This window comes from Dermochelys coriacea, chromosome 2 (genome assembly GCF_009764565.3).
Source record: "Dermochelys coriacea isolate rDerCor1 chromosome 2, rDerCor1.pri.v4, whole genome shotgun sequence".
Lineage (NCBI taxonomy): Eukaryota > Metazoa > Chordata > Testudines > Dermochelyidae > Dermochelys > Dermochelys coriacea.
Window position 1 is genome coordinate 202,896,448 of NC_050069.1, and position 14,078 is coordinate 202,910,525.

Genomic DNA, 14,078 nt, shown 5'->3' on the forward strand with positions numbered 1-14,078 from the left:
TGGGCTGAAGAGAGAGGCCAGCACAGGATGGTTGAATGTGCAAGTCCATCATAGTCTGCAGAATCTCTGTTTGCTGTGTGTGCAGCAGGAGATGTCTGCGCTTCTCATCTGTCTTCCTTTTCTGTGCCTTTCTCCTCTCCATTTTATCCTTGTCCATGCTGTCTGCAAGGGTGATCATCTACGCCCTGTGATCGTTCTCTGATGCAGCATGGGTTTGCAGGATCTCCTGGAACATGTCATCCCAAGTCCTCTTCTTTCTCCTCCCTATTTGGCTCAAATGTTCCATGGGTGTGGAGGGGAAGACCCTCATGGCCACAATACTAGCAGCTGAAGATACCTTGGTACCACTGTGTGTTGTCAGTGTATTCACAACAGAAATAAAAACTTAGGATACTGAACTCATTCCCCGCAATCCCTACAAGTTGTGAGCACTATATTCTCACATCTCCTTGGGGCTGATACAGCACAGCACTGATACAGTCATAGCACCAGCCATGGTATGTATGGCCTGGTGGGTGGGATTAGCTCACAGGCATGAGTATATGTGTGTAGGGCAATGGAAGTGAAAATGGGCACCATTTTCCATAGGTGGTGGTGATTTTAGCTGGTACCTCACTCCTGAGAGTAACCGAGCCACTGAGAGCACAACTGCTGCTGGTGTCCCAATGCTGCCGCAGCCCGACAGCTAGCCTGTGTTCTGCAATGGTGCCTGCTGAAGTAATCGCTGAGTGGCATGGGAAAGTGTCCTACTGAACCAGAAGAAATAAGGTAGCCTTCTCCAGAAATCTTTGGCAGAGGTTTTGTCAGGAAAGTTACATAAAGATCTCTGTGGAGGATTTACGGGACATCATGGTGCACATAAACAAAGTGTTCTGCATGGCCGACTATGTCCCCCAGACTCCTCCTCCTCCTCGCTGTTCACGGTGTGGGGGCCTGTGACTCTGGTTTCTCTGAAGTATCCACAGTATCCAAAGTGGTGAGGGCTTTGCCAAGGATGCATGCAGCACTTTGCAAAACAGCAGGTCTGCGGCACTGCCGCTGGTCCCTCTTGTAGCCTGTCTCCTCCGTGCCCCAAGCAAGCTTCTTGTAGATGTCAATGTTTCTACAGCTGGAGCGGAGCTGTGCCTATACATCCCCCTCTTCCCACAGACCCAGGTAATCCAGCACCTCCTGTGTAGTCCAGGAAGGAGCACATCTGCAGTGTGTATCTGGCATGCTCAGCTGGGCTATTGCAATCAACAATGGAGAGCTCCTAGGTGTACTCGCCAAGCCAGGCAAATGGCAAAAGGAATTTCAAAACTTCTCAGAGCTTTAAAGGGTGGGGCAGCTTCCTGTCTCCTGGGTAGCGAAGTTCACAATGGTGACCAGAAAGGTCAGGCTGGGGCATTGTGGGACAGCTCCTGGAGGCCAGTAACCGTCAATGTAAGTAACACAGTATCTATGCTGATACTGTGTCTACCTGAGTTAATCAACCATGACTCTACGCCACTCGGGGAGATGGTGTTATTAAGTCAGCATAGCGGGGCAGTTACGTTGGTGAGAGCAAAATTTAAGTGTAGACACATCCACTGCTATGTCCGCATAAACTGCCTTACATCGACCTAATCCTGTAGTGTAGACCACACCTAAGGAAAATCATTCTCTTCCCTTCCCACCAACATGCGCCAGGCAGCTGGCAAAGTGGAGCCTGCAGAAAGAGATGCTCCTATGCTACTCTCAACAGTCTGTCATGTGCCCCAAAAACACCAGAGAGAAACTCCCTTTTTAGAACTCCTTAAAAGAAACCTTTCTCGCTTGGAAGTGTGTTTATCTTATTTTGTAGCATATATCAGACTCATAAATACCTTGTCCCGACTCTCTTCATTCTCTCATCCCCTCTTCTGTTGTCTCTGGAATACCTGCTCCACTTAAAATCACCACTAGTCACAGTGTCTTTATCTCTCATCTCCCTTCAGCTCTTTGCATGACTGAAGTCACTCTCCCATCCTACCGTGCTTCCCCCCCCCGCCCCCCGTATTCTCTGTCAGGCTTTCGACTCCCCTTTCTCTCCATGAAGCTGTTATTTGCTATGCCCTGGATGACCCCATTCACTTTTCTGCTCCAAATCCTGCACCCTATATTTTGGCAAATCTGGTGTGATGGAGCAGCAAAACAGCAGACTACAACTCCCATCAGCCACATCCCCTTCCTCCTGGCTGAGCAAGGACTATGTTTCCCATCAGCCTCCTCCCCTTTGCACTTCCCTTTCTCCTGGTCTGGTAAAAAGAAAGGTCCTGAGCCAGGAAGTGGGTGGGCTCTGTTTGGGGAGTGGAGCCACATGGCAGCAGGGAGCTGAAGAGAATCCCCAAGAACTGTGGATATTGCTGCATGTGCAACAGACTGTGACTACTGGACATCACAGCTGGGTGCAGCTGTGTGTGAGTTTTAAGGGGGAGCAGCAGTGGCTGGACAAGAAGCCAGTGCAAAGGGGCCCCAGTGAGATACACTAACTGAGCCTGGCTTGGAAATGCTTATTTGCTTGGCATAGAGACTGGGCTGGTGAGAGCACCCCAGGCACTAGGCCTGAAGTGCACTGGCTCTCAATTGGACTTCCCCAGGACCCAAACAAGAACTGCTGTTGCTCACTTTAAACTGTAACTGTTAAAACCTCTGCCTTAGGGTATTTGCACCCTTTCCCTCAGCCCTAGTAAAAACCTTTCCCTCAGCCATTTGTCTGAGGTATGTTTACCCAGCCCGCAGCAGCGAGCCTTGAGCCTGGATCAAGATACTCGGGCTTGCAGGGCTCACACTACAGTGTTAAAAATAACCATGTAGACACTGCAGAGCTCAGGCTCTGAACTGCATCCCCCTTCCTAAGCTTCAACTATTTGTAGTGCCATAGTTGAAGCTCAACTTCATCGACCTGGGCTTGGAGGCTCGCTGGCATTGGCTGCGTGGACATACCCTGAGTGGTTATTGAGACACACCAGAGCCAGTGCTTACAAGGCTAGCTGCCATGATGCAGTACACTGGGCATGCTCCTGGCACCCTATGGATTTGGGGTACCAAGTAGCACCAATAATTACACTGGCCTTGACATTGACAGTTCCTTAGGGCTTGGCTACACTTGCAAGTTACAGCGCAATAAAGGAACCTTGGGCGCACTAGCTCACTACCTGTCCACACTGGCAAGGCACGTAGAGTGCTCTGACTCCACGGCTACAGTGCTGCTGGTACTCCACCTCGGCAAGTGGAATAACGTTTGCTGCGCCCTCGCTGGAGTGCCGCAGCGCCAGTGTGAACAAGGTGTTGCTTTACTGCGCTCTGATCAGCCTCCAGAAACTTCCCATAATCCCCTTAAGTCAAGTGGCCACTCTTCTTATTGTTTTTAACTCGCTGTAGGAATGCGGATATGCCCTTTGAAAGCTCCGTTTCTGACAGCTGGCTGCGTATCTGCTCCAAGACAAAGCAACCATTACTGTGAAATGCTGTGTGAGAGAGAGAGGCGGCGGGGGGGGGGGGAGTCTGCTGCTGTCTGAACTTAAAAGACAGCATGCTGACATGCTCTCAGTCCCCCACAAACCCACTCTCTCTCCCCCCACATACACACACACTCCCTGTCACGCTCCACCCCCATCCCCATTTGAAAAGCACGTTGCAGCCACTTGCATGCTGGGATAGCTACCACAGTGCACTGTTCTCTGTGGCCGTTGCAAGAGCTGCTAATGTGGCCATGCCAGTGCACTTGCAGCTGTCAATGTGGACAGATTGCAGCGCTTTACCTACTGTGCTCTCCGAAGGCTGGTTTAACTCAAAGCACTCTACATCTGCAAGTGTAGCCATTCCCTTAGTGTGCTTTTTCACCCTTAGCTTCCACTTGATGTCACATTCATTCTCTGGCCCTTGTCTTTACTAAGCACCGATCTCTCTGGTTTCTCACTCATAGAGTTCTCTTTCCTATCAAAACCTTATTTCCTTCAATATTGCTCATTCTCTCCCTTACACCTGGCCATTCTCTCACTTCTCCAGTCTGTCAATATCTCTGCAGCAATTTGCTTCATTGGGAGCTTTTCAGCAGGATATATTATTGCATTTGAACTGTAGGACGGACGCTATCTAATGAGGAATAATACCCCTACCCTTCTGCCTTTTCTAGTTTGACAGTACACCTACAGTAGTAAACTTGACACACATCCAGTGTTCATATCAGAAATGATCAAAGCCATCATCATCTTTCTTTAATGACAAGGCAGAGTATTTACAAGTTCACCACTGATCTTTATGTAAGTGGCCACACTCTTGACAGTTTTCCTCTCATTAAATAGCTTCTGATAGCTAGCAGTTATCAGAATTAGTAGGACTATTTGCTGGCACCGTTTGTCGAATGTCTTATTTTAGAGCACCAGTACAGCTATTCATAGTACCCTTGGCAGCTGCTTGTGCTGAACTGAAAACTGCACCTTTGGAGTTGAGCGGAGTTAGGGGGAGGGACCTGCTCCTGCAGTTCTGTAACAATTGGAACTGAGCCCAAGATGAGCAATCTTACAACACACTCTCCCATCCCTGGTGGAGATCTCGTGCATGGGTCACAGAGGAGGAGAATGTGTTTGGGAGGGAAATAGGGCATTATGGAGCTAAGCTTAGAGTTCCCCAGACTTTTAATTTACTTATAATCAGTAATAGTGGAGGAAAAGACCTTGTTGATTACAACTTTGCTGAGTTGTTCAACCATCATACAGTGAGATAAGGACTTTTGGTCATGCCTTTGAAGTTGTACCATGTTCAACTATTGTACATATAAACTAACTTTTTCTGTTCAAGAGATTGTTGGCCAATATATAAAAATCACACTTGGAATTACAAAGTAAGACTTCATAGCTCTTGGTTAAGGATCTCAACGGTGGCAGAGAGAACCTGATTCTGATCTTGCACTGATATAAATCAGGCTTAAGTCCATTGAAATCCATAGCATTCTACTGGTGTAAAATCAGTCTGTGGGATCAGAATCTGTCTCTGGAGTAGCAGGTAAGAGACCAAACTTATTTGCTAGTAAGACAGAATTGCTATTGCATTGAGATGAGCTGGATAGTTGGCTAGACTGGAAGACAATGGAGTAAGGATTCATTCTCAAATTGAATGAGGTCCTTGTTTTTTCTTGAATTTTAATGTGTATTGTTGTTCTGTATTATCAGTAAAACAACCATGTCTTTGTAATTCCAATAAATAATGGAAAGTGATTAATGTAGGGCTCTCAAGGGTGAAGGGAAGACATGCTGATATTAATGCTTTACATGGTTTTGAATGTTGCATCCTACGTACCTGACTCTGAACTCACTGACATTTATTTTAAATCTGAAACAACTCCATTGACTTTAGTGTAAAAGCACTGTAAGATTAGGACTGTCCTATTTTTCTGGGTTTCACCTCATATTGCAGATATTTATGAACATTTATAGGTTTTAGGTTACCATCCCCTAAAGCATAATCTTACTGTATAATTATACTACACAAATACAATTATTAACACTGGCTTATTCCATATTATTTTCCAAAATATACAATGTGGAGGAAGGGAAAATGCTATACCTGCAAAAATGAGCAGTAGCTATAATACGGTTTCAGAATTATATAGCCACTCAAGGCTTTTCGAGCATAAGCTAACATCTTAAGTGGTGGGAAGCTTTCACTTTTCAATGCACTTGAAGGAAAGTTTGTTGTTACCTACTGCTTAAGTGTTCTGTCATGTCTCTTGGCTTAATCAAGAGGGAAAACTGCACCACTCCTGCTTCTAATTGTGCACGATGGATTCTTTTGAGATAGAGCTACCTGGCACATAGTACTACAAAAAAGCCATTATCTGACTTTGTCAGCCCAACTGACTTTGTAAAAGCAATAAAAAAAAAAATGAAGTCACGACTTGAAAATTCAGGTTCAATACTGATAAGATAACGGTAATGAATGTTAGAGCAGAGTCTATTTATAGACATTGTATGTCAGGGCCATAAGGCGTTGAACAGTAGAGGAAATCCTTGCACTGTTACCATGCACACAGTGACAGCTCTATATAGTTTAGCCATGTACTAGGTAGTTTTTTTCTTTGCTTTTTAAATTTTTAGTGACTCTAGTGGTTGTGAAAGATGGTAGAATGACAGCTCTGGAGGCAGGCATCCTGTAGTTATCCACCGAATAGGGGAAAGCATATAATGGCAGTGCAAGCTTCCCTCTGCTCCTTTGTCCGTGTATGTCAGTTTCAGCCTGGAGGGGATTACCCGCTTGGTGGAGCTCTGTGAAAATCCCAGAATCCAGAGCCCACCTAAAATTTGGATAGATTTGGGTTCTATTCCTTATTCTAAACTCAGTGCAGGAAAGAGCCCCCAAATAGGTGGCTCTTTCAGATGGCCCTTTACAGTACCTCTGCTGTCTCCTTTTTTCTAAAGCCCAGTGACCCCCAGTGTAACTTAAATGTTTTCAGATATCCCCAATCCTTGTTCTGTTTTTAACAAGACCCTAGTTTTTTTATTCATTCTTTCAGTTGTGTATAGTACATTTATTTGCCTTTCCTGACCTTGATCTTCCTCAGGTAGAATTCCAGTTACTTGCCTTCTGGAATAGAGCTGTCTGCTCAGCCACACTGTGTAGGTCTGAAGGTGACGCAAGCAATCAGCTTTCCCTGCTGGAATTGCTCCTCCAGGATGCTGCTGATCTTGGCATTCTTCCACTCATCATATTTCTTCTGGATCTTCTTTGAATGCTTCTTGTTTAAGATTTCCTCCTCTTCAGGAGTCATTGTAGTGCCTTTCTTGCATCTGAGGAGCAAGGTGTGTGTAGTGGGTTTCAAGCCACTGTCGGTATGGGGTGCTCTCAGCGAGAATGATGCAGTCTACACCAGCTCATTGTTGCAAGCATTGTAGACCACCTCAGTGAATCTGGTCTTGCAGATGCAGCACTTACATCCCCAAGAGAAGTTGCCAAAGTCCAACTGCAAAGCATATTTCTTGTTAAAACCACGAACCCTCCTTGTGTGAATTCGGGCCAATCTTGGCGTTGGCAGGAGGTTGCCTTATCTCATACTTCCTCTTCTTGAGGCAGGGCTTTCTTTTGCACCCGGTGTTGGGATGGTTGTGCCAGATGTCCCTAGTGATACCTGTCCCGAGAAGTTTTCCTGAGTCCAGATGCCTCCCATGCTTTCATGTGGTAACCGGTTCCCTCCCTCTTGCTTCCCTGGGGCCACTGATTATGTTCTTTTTCCACCCCGCTTCCTGTATCCTAACAAGTTAATTGAGGTCTAATAGGCAGTCAAAGCATGAAAACATACTTGTTAACTGTGCCAGCCACAAGCTCTAATGAGCAATTAATTCAGATGTCCCATATTCCTTGTAGTGTAAACTAGGAAACACCCCCCCGAAGTCACACAAGGGTGGGATTATGGGGCTGCTTCTTTCCTTTCATTTCTTCACTGGAGCAGTAGGCATTTCCTAGCTAAACAACTGGTTTTCTGCATATAAAAACCAGGGCTGGCGTTAGGGGGTAGCGAACAGGGAAATTTCCTGGGGCCCCAGGCCACAGGGCTTCCACGAATCTTCATTGCTCAGGCTTTGGTTTCAGCCCCGGGTGGTGGGGCTTAAGGGCTGAGCTTCAGCCCCCTGCAGTTGGGCTTCAGCTTTCTGCCCTGGGCCCCAGCAAATCTAATGCTGGCCCTGCTTGGCGGCCACCCTGAAACCTGCTGGGCTGCCTCACATGGGGCCTCAGGCTCCTGATTGAGAACCACTGTCCTACAAGATAACTTTCCCCAGCATTTTCAAGCAGTTTGGCTGAGACCCCTTCTCATATGATCAAGTCTACTGCCTGCTTTTCCTTGCAGATTGAAAGAACGCCAGGCTGTCTTTCTGCACACCCAAATATACCAGAGCACACCTTTGATGTTCACCTCAAGATAGGGTCCCTTCTCCTTCTGTCTCCCCCTCCCTCACCGTTTACCTTGTTTTGTTAGCTTCCTTCTGAAGTCTCTGCCAGCTGTTCAGTAACATTTGACTTAGAATCCTAATAGACTTCTATTGTATGACATACAATACACAATGGTCCACGATGGAGCTAAGTGTCTCCCACCCCCCTGCTCTGTAATCTGAATCCAAAGAGGATTACAGAGCTTTGAGAAGTTGGTCTCAAGACACAGTTCCTTTGTGTGACTTCTTTTAACTACAACCCTAGAGAACATAATTTGTTGTATCTAGACATAACTCCTCACAGATTTTCTGTACATACATCTCATAGTTACGATGACTAGTGTGACGCAGACTTTCATTAGAGACCTCACACAACATTCTTTTAGTGAACCCAGGAGATCCTTGTACCCCCATGACAGGGGTTCTTGGGTCACAGGCACTAATTAATCTCAATTTTTGTTGGGTATGTGGTGTGGACACATTCACTAGTAACTGGACTCTTTCTAGAGTTGCCTTTTGGGAAGAGAAGCTGATTCAGTTTAACTTTCTTCAGTGGCAAGAACTAGAGTTAGTCCAGTTGGGGACTCTTGGAGGCAGATGCCCAGTTGGTCTAACTTGCCATAGCTCCATTTCTCTTTCCATGATTTTACCCCCTATTGTTTCCAGACCACTTGCATTTTTGTAGATTCTCTTTAGATTAGGAGACAGAGAGAACCTATTTTCTGTTTTTACTCGACAGAGTTAATGCTTGTAACATTTTCTTTTATTATTATGGTGGTGTGAATTACTTTTACAATGTCAGATCTTTTATTGTGCATACTGTGAGAAAATAGGACATGTAACAACAGGTCAGTGTGTCAAATTACATGGAATTCAGTGGTGATCAGGGTTGCCGTTGCTGCAATACAACAGGAATGGTGAAAAGGAGAAAAGCCCCAATTCAGCTCCACAGGAGCTATTTTCCAACTGAAATTGTCAATAAAGTCTGAACAGAACACTGTAGATTAACAATCCCTTTAAGCCATAGGTGATGGGTGGGTCTCCCTCTTTTCTGAGCCAAAACCTCAGATGCAAACACCAGCTAATTGCAGTGAGAGGGAGGAGGTTTCAGCAACTGGAACCATTTATTACACATGTTTCAGCACACTAGATGCAGAATTTTGACCCTTAACGAGCCCCAAATTTTGGGTATTTGGAATCTGGCTCTGAATTCAGATTCAGTAGCTTTAGCCCATACCTCCCTCTGACCAGCCAGGAATCTTTTCTATTGGAACAAGAGCAAGTTGTTCTGAATCAGTGTTTTTTCACATGTTGAGATTACTTAATTGTTTTATCTAGCTAGGTACAGATAACGACCCCAGTTTGCATTTGTAAGTTTATTCCAAGGTGGCCTTGAGTCCAGGAACTACCTAGGAACAAACTTAGGCTTGATCTACACTAAAAAGTTAGGTTGACCCAGCGATGTCGCTCAGAGGTGTGAAAAATCCACACCCCTGAGTGACATAGTTAAGATGACCTAAGTCCCCATGTAGACAGCACTAGGTCGACCTTGCTACTGCCTCTGGTAGAGGTGGATTACCTATGCCGATGGGAGAACCCCTTTTGTCAGTGTGGGTAGTGTCTACACTGATGCAGTCCAGCAGCACAGATGCAGCATTTCAAGCGTAGACAAAACCTTACAAATGCTAACTGGGCTAGCTGTCTGTACCTAACTAGATACAACATTAATTCCTGTAAGATTCACTGGAAGTGTTAGACAGTAGGCTTAATCTCAATTAGCCACTGATGGCTACCTATTTAGGGCATTTGATGGATGGCAAATCCAAAGGTAGTAGAAACAATAAAAGGAAATTGGGCAATTATGTCTCCTGAGGAAGGTTTAATCTTAATGGGCAAATAGATCTTCCTGGTATATCCATTAAGGACGAATGGCTTTTTGGTTCAAAAACTGACATCTCTTTTTCAGTATCAACTGTTTCAGGTCCCTCATGGGAGGAGTGGTAGTGATCTTTTGTATCTGACAGACCTCTGATACTTGTGCAACAACTCCTGTGAAATGAAGGTTATGGTTTCAGTTCAGTTCCCAATGGACAACCGGTCTACATCACAAAGAAGCACGGTTAGCATTATTTGACAGACTCTGAGGAGAGGCCAAGGGCTGAATAGATTGAACTATGCTCCAACCTCTAAAGGTGATCCTTTCAGGTGAGACACTTTGGCAGGGCAGTGTGAAGCTAGCTATCTTTGTTATACCAATAAAATAAAAACCATCAGGATCTTATTAAAGGGAATAAGGCAAAATGCCACATTTATTGTGAATACAGAAGGAATCATAGTAAGCAAGAATCAAGTAAGTTATAGCTATAACATTCTATTCAATTTCATATTTATTCACACATTCATTCATACACACACACACACAGGTTCTACAAGGTTGTTATCATAGTTACCAGCCTTAGAGTTGCTCGTGCCAAGCCACTGGCCAGGTGGCCTGGACACGAGGAGGGAGCAGAGCCTTGTCAGATGCACATCTGACACTCCTGTAAGTTGGTTTGCAGAATCAGACCCCAAAGTTCTCAGTTTCTGGAGTCCATTTTTATAGGAATTTATTCCTATGCCAGTGTATGGGAATTGCTTCATCATGCTGTTGCTGAATCGATCAGCAGATGGCACATTCCTGACGGCTCCGTGCTACCAGATGTTATCTTGTTCTTTGGTTCTCCCATCCTTGAGGCTGTTGGGTGGATTCCAGTCTGCCCTCCGGAGGTCCTCTGGTTGTTTCCACTTGACGCCTTCTTCGGCCGATGGAGACTGTATTCTTAGGCTCACACCTCCCTGATCATTCATATATTATCCACCCCAAGCATCCATCCACATACATCCTCTATCTCTATTTTAATCACAGTTGTTAACAAAGAGAGAGAAATACAACAAAAGGGTGGGGAGTCTGTGTGAGCAGTTGTTGTTACAAAGTATTGCTTTGAGAACAGACTCTGTCTTAGGATGTACTAACACAATTAGCAGCTTGCACGTTTCACACAGAGAGGGAGAGAAACAGTAAAAACAAGAGACCAAAAACCAAAAGACCTCTTAGTTTAAATTCCAGGGTATTACTAATTATGGGGAATCAAACTCATCTGTGATTTTAATATAGAACTTCTTTAATATGATCCAATATCTTTGCCATTGTGTGTGTTCTGTACCTGAGTGGAGGATCTATTTCTTAAAGGCTGTCAGTCCAGCTCCTTTCACAAGAACTGATTCAGACACTGATAATAAATAACACGTTGAATGTTTTAATATAGATTGGGCTGATCCTATGATCTACAATATGTTTAAAGTGGTCTTTGGAGGGGACTTTGTTGCTTGCTTCTTAAAGGTGGTTACAGTACATGTGGAAGGTCTACATCTCTTTCTATAATTTTGTGGAGGAAGTCTGTGATCATAAGAGAACAGCTATCGGGTAACTATGGCCTCTAGCGGAATGATAAACAAACCAAAGAGAGATTTTCAACCAAAATACTGTTGGCTAAAAATTTTTTTAATTGATTATTCAATGCAGTCTGTCTTTTCTGTTATCTTCTAAGTCTGTCCAGGAAGGAGAAAATTGTAAAAGCAGCTAAGAAAAGCACAGCCTCTGTGAAGGCAGAGGCAAAGGTAGAAGTGGCTGAGCAAAGCACGGTTCCAAGTGAATCCGTTCACGATTTCTTTGAGAGATTCAATGCTAGAGGCAGAGCAGCAGTGCCTGCTGTGCTTTATTCAGGCATTCTTACTCCCTTATGCCCAGACGTTTTATTGAGATTAATGGGCTGGTGTTTGAAATTGCAAATGACTGGACTGAACCAATACCTGTTAAAGCAAAGCTAGATTTACAACCAATTCAAAGACCACAAATTGGATTCACAAATTGATTGGCTAAATAGTACTTGCATAGTGAGTATTTTTGTATTGCACTCACAAAGTCCATAGTTAAGAAAAGCAGCAGTGTAAATATTACACACACAAAAAAAATACCTTAATGGAACATTATTAAAGTTGCAAAGTCAAACACTCAAGTTAGGAAATGCCAGATTAAGGCTGCCTGTGCAACTTTAATTTGGATGTCCTGTGCGTATGCATTATGCTACAGTCTTTAATTACATGATCACATACTGATTTTACCACAGGACTCCTGCCTCATCAGTGCACAGGATGGACCTGCTCTGGGGATGGCCTTCTAACTCCCTAGACTTGAGTGCCTGAGTTGCAGTGTCTACACAACTACTTTAGCACACTGCTAGTGCCAGTCTGTGTACCCGAGCTGGGAGGCTCACTCCCAGCTGCGGTGTAGACATACCCAAAGTCTATTACAGCTGCCACTGGAGGGTCTAGGGGCTGATCTAAAGCCCATTAAAGTCAATGGTAGTCTATTTGATTACAATCAGTTTGGGCTCAAACTCATCATCCTTTATATTAAGTGGTAGAGGCTTATGCTTCTAGTGCTGAGGGTTCCCATTTCAAACCCTTATTTTGGCCCAAACGGGTCAATTACACCAGTTCTCCATGGCCCCAACAGTGGTCCACAGGCTACAGTTTGGGCTCCTCTGTTTTAGGCTATGTATTTCTGAAGGAAACTCCTGTGCCCAGTGATTCTCTGCTGTCTACTCACCAACACCTGTCCTCAAGTCAGTGATGATATGCAAAGTCCCCATAAGCCTGTATTTTCAACCTCAAATCTCTCATTTGTTAACATACGGGGAAGTGAGGGAGGGGTTCTCGAATGACTTCATTAAGACATTCTATATCAAGGAGTGAGACAACCACTTTCACTGGGAATGTTGCTTCCTGAATAATACTCACAATTTCCCCCAGTATCTAACTTGTTTGACAAAGGTCTCCAATGGGATCTCTGCTCTAGGACATCTTTCAAAAATACCTGCCATTTGGAGCACTCTGGTGCATTTCAAAGCATGGGGAGAAGTGCTCTTCAGAAATATTTTTATATGCATGATGGGAAAGTAATATCTGGGAGGGAGGACTTAGCAGTGTCCAACATGGGCATGAACACAGAAAGAAGCTGGGAAACTGCCCACTGTAGTACATTGCTGTTTCAAGGTAAGCCCTACATACACATATTAAATGGGGCAATATATATTTTTTCTATCATGCTACTGGATCACGTTTTGTTTTTAAAACAATATGATGCATATGTTGTTATGGAACCTATTGCCTAGCCTGTCACATGTAGGTAATCAGACTCTGTGGGTGGGGAAGTAATTGATGATGTGATGAAATAATGAATCATTAGTGCTGATGAAAAGTGCTAGACTGACAACCTAGAAAATGAAATTATTTATCTGCAGCAAGGGCAGAAGTGCAAAAGACCTGCATTCTGCTGTGTGGATGTGCCTTAGATCTGTTTTATTCCGCAGGGTCTCATTCCATCCTGGGCTTCTCCGCTGAGGGTGCAAGTGTGGTAATAGCTTTTTCTGAAACAAACCTGTCTGCTAGGAAATGGTCTGAGACAACCAACTCCTTTCCTACGGGCTCTGAGAAGCTGAACTCAAGCAATCTGGGGCCATAGACGTATCCTCACAGGAGGGCATCCTTTGGCTCTGTATCACACCATGGCCATATGTTATGGCCTTACACTTCCTTGGGGTGGAAAAAGGAGTCTCCTCTAATGGCATGCTGGGCTTCCCCCCTCACCAGTCCACCACTCATTATCTTTAGATGGGTTGGGTGCTTTCCAGAGGACTCACCCTCATTCATCCATGCACAGGACTCGGGAGCCATGGTGGCAGCAAGGGCCTTTCTTCCCAGAGTTCTCTGCTCAGATGGTGTTGGTGAGAGCCCTTAGAGCAGTGAGTCTGAGTTAACACTCCAGTAAGATGAATGGTGCAGTTACCATTCTCAGAGCTATTGTTTCAGGCTATCTGCAGACTCAGGCAAATATTGCTGCATCAGTTCACATTTTCAAGCTTGTCTTTTCAACCAGGAGGACTAGAAACATACTTTTGTAAAAGGAAGGCTGAAATTCTGATGTAGTCATTATGAGCAGCTAACAGTATGTATTTGTACAGTTTATGCCCTAATCCGGCCCTGGGCTCTGCTAGTTAGTAGAGGAAACCCAAAGGATGGTGCAGCTTGTGCATTCTTCCTGCGCATTGAAGGGCA

General features: G+C 44.7%; 1 pseudogene; it reads right to left on the reverse strand.

Moving 5' to 3' along the window:
- Positions 1–6,472: 6,472 nt before the first annotated feature.
- On the reverse strand, positions 6,473–13,697 carry LOC119850676 (annotated as a pseudogene).
- Between the last annotated feature and the right edge of the window lie 381 nt (positions 13,698–14,078).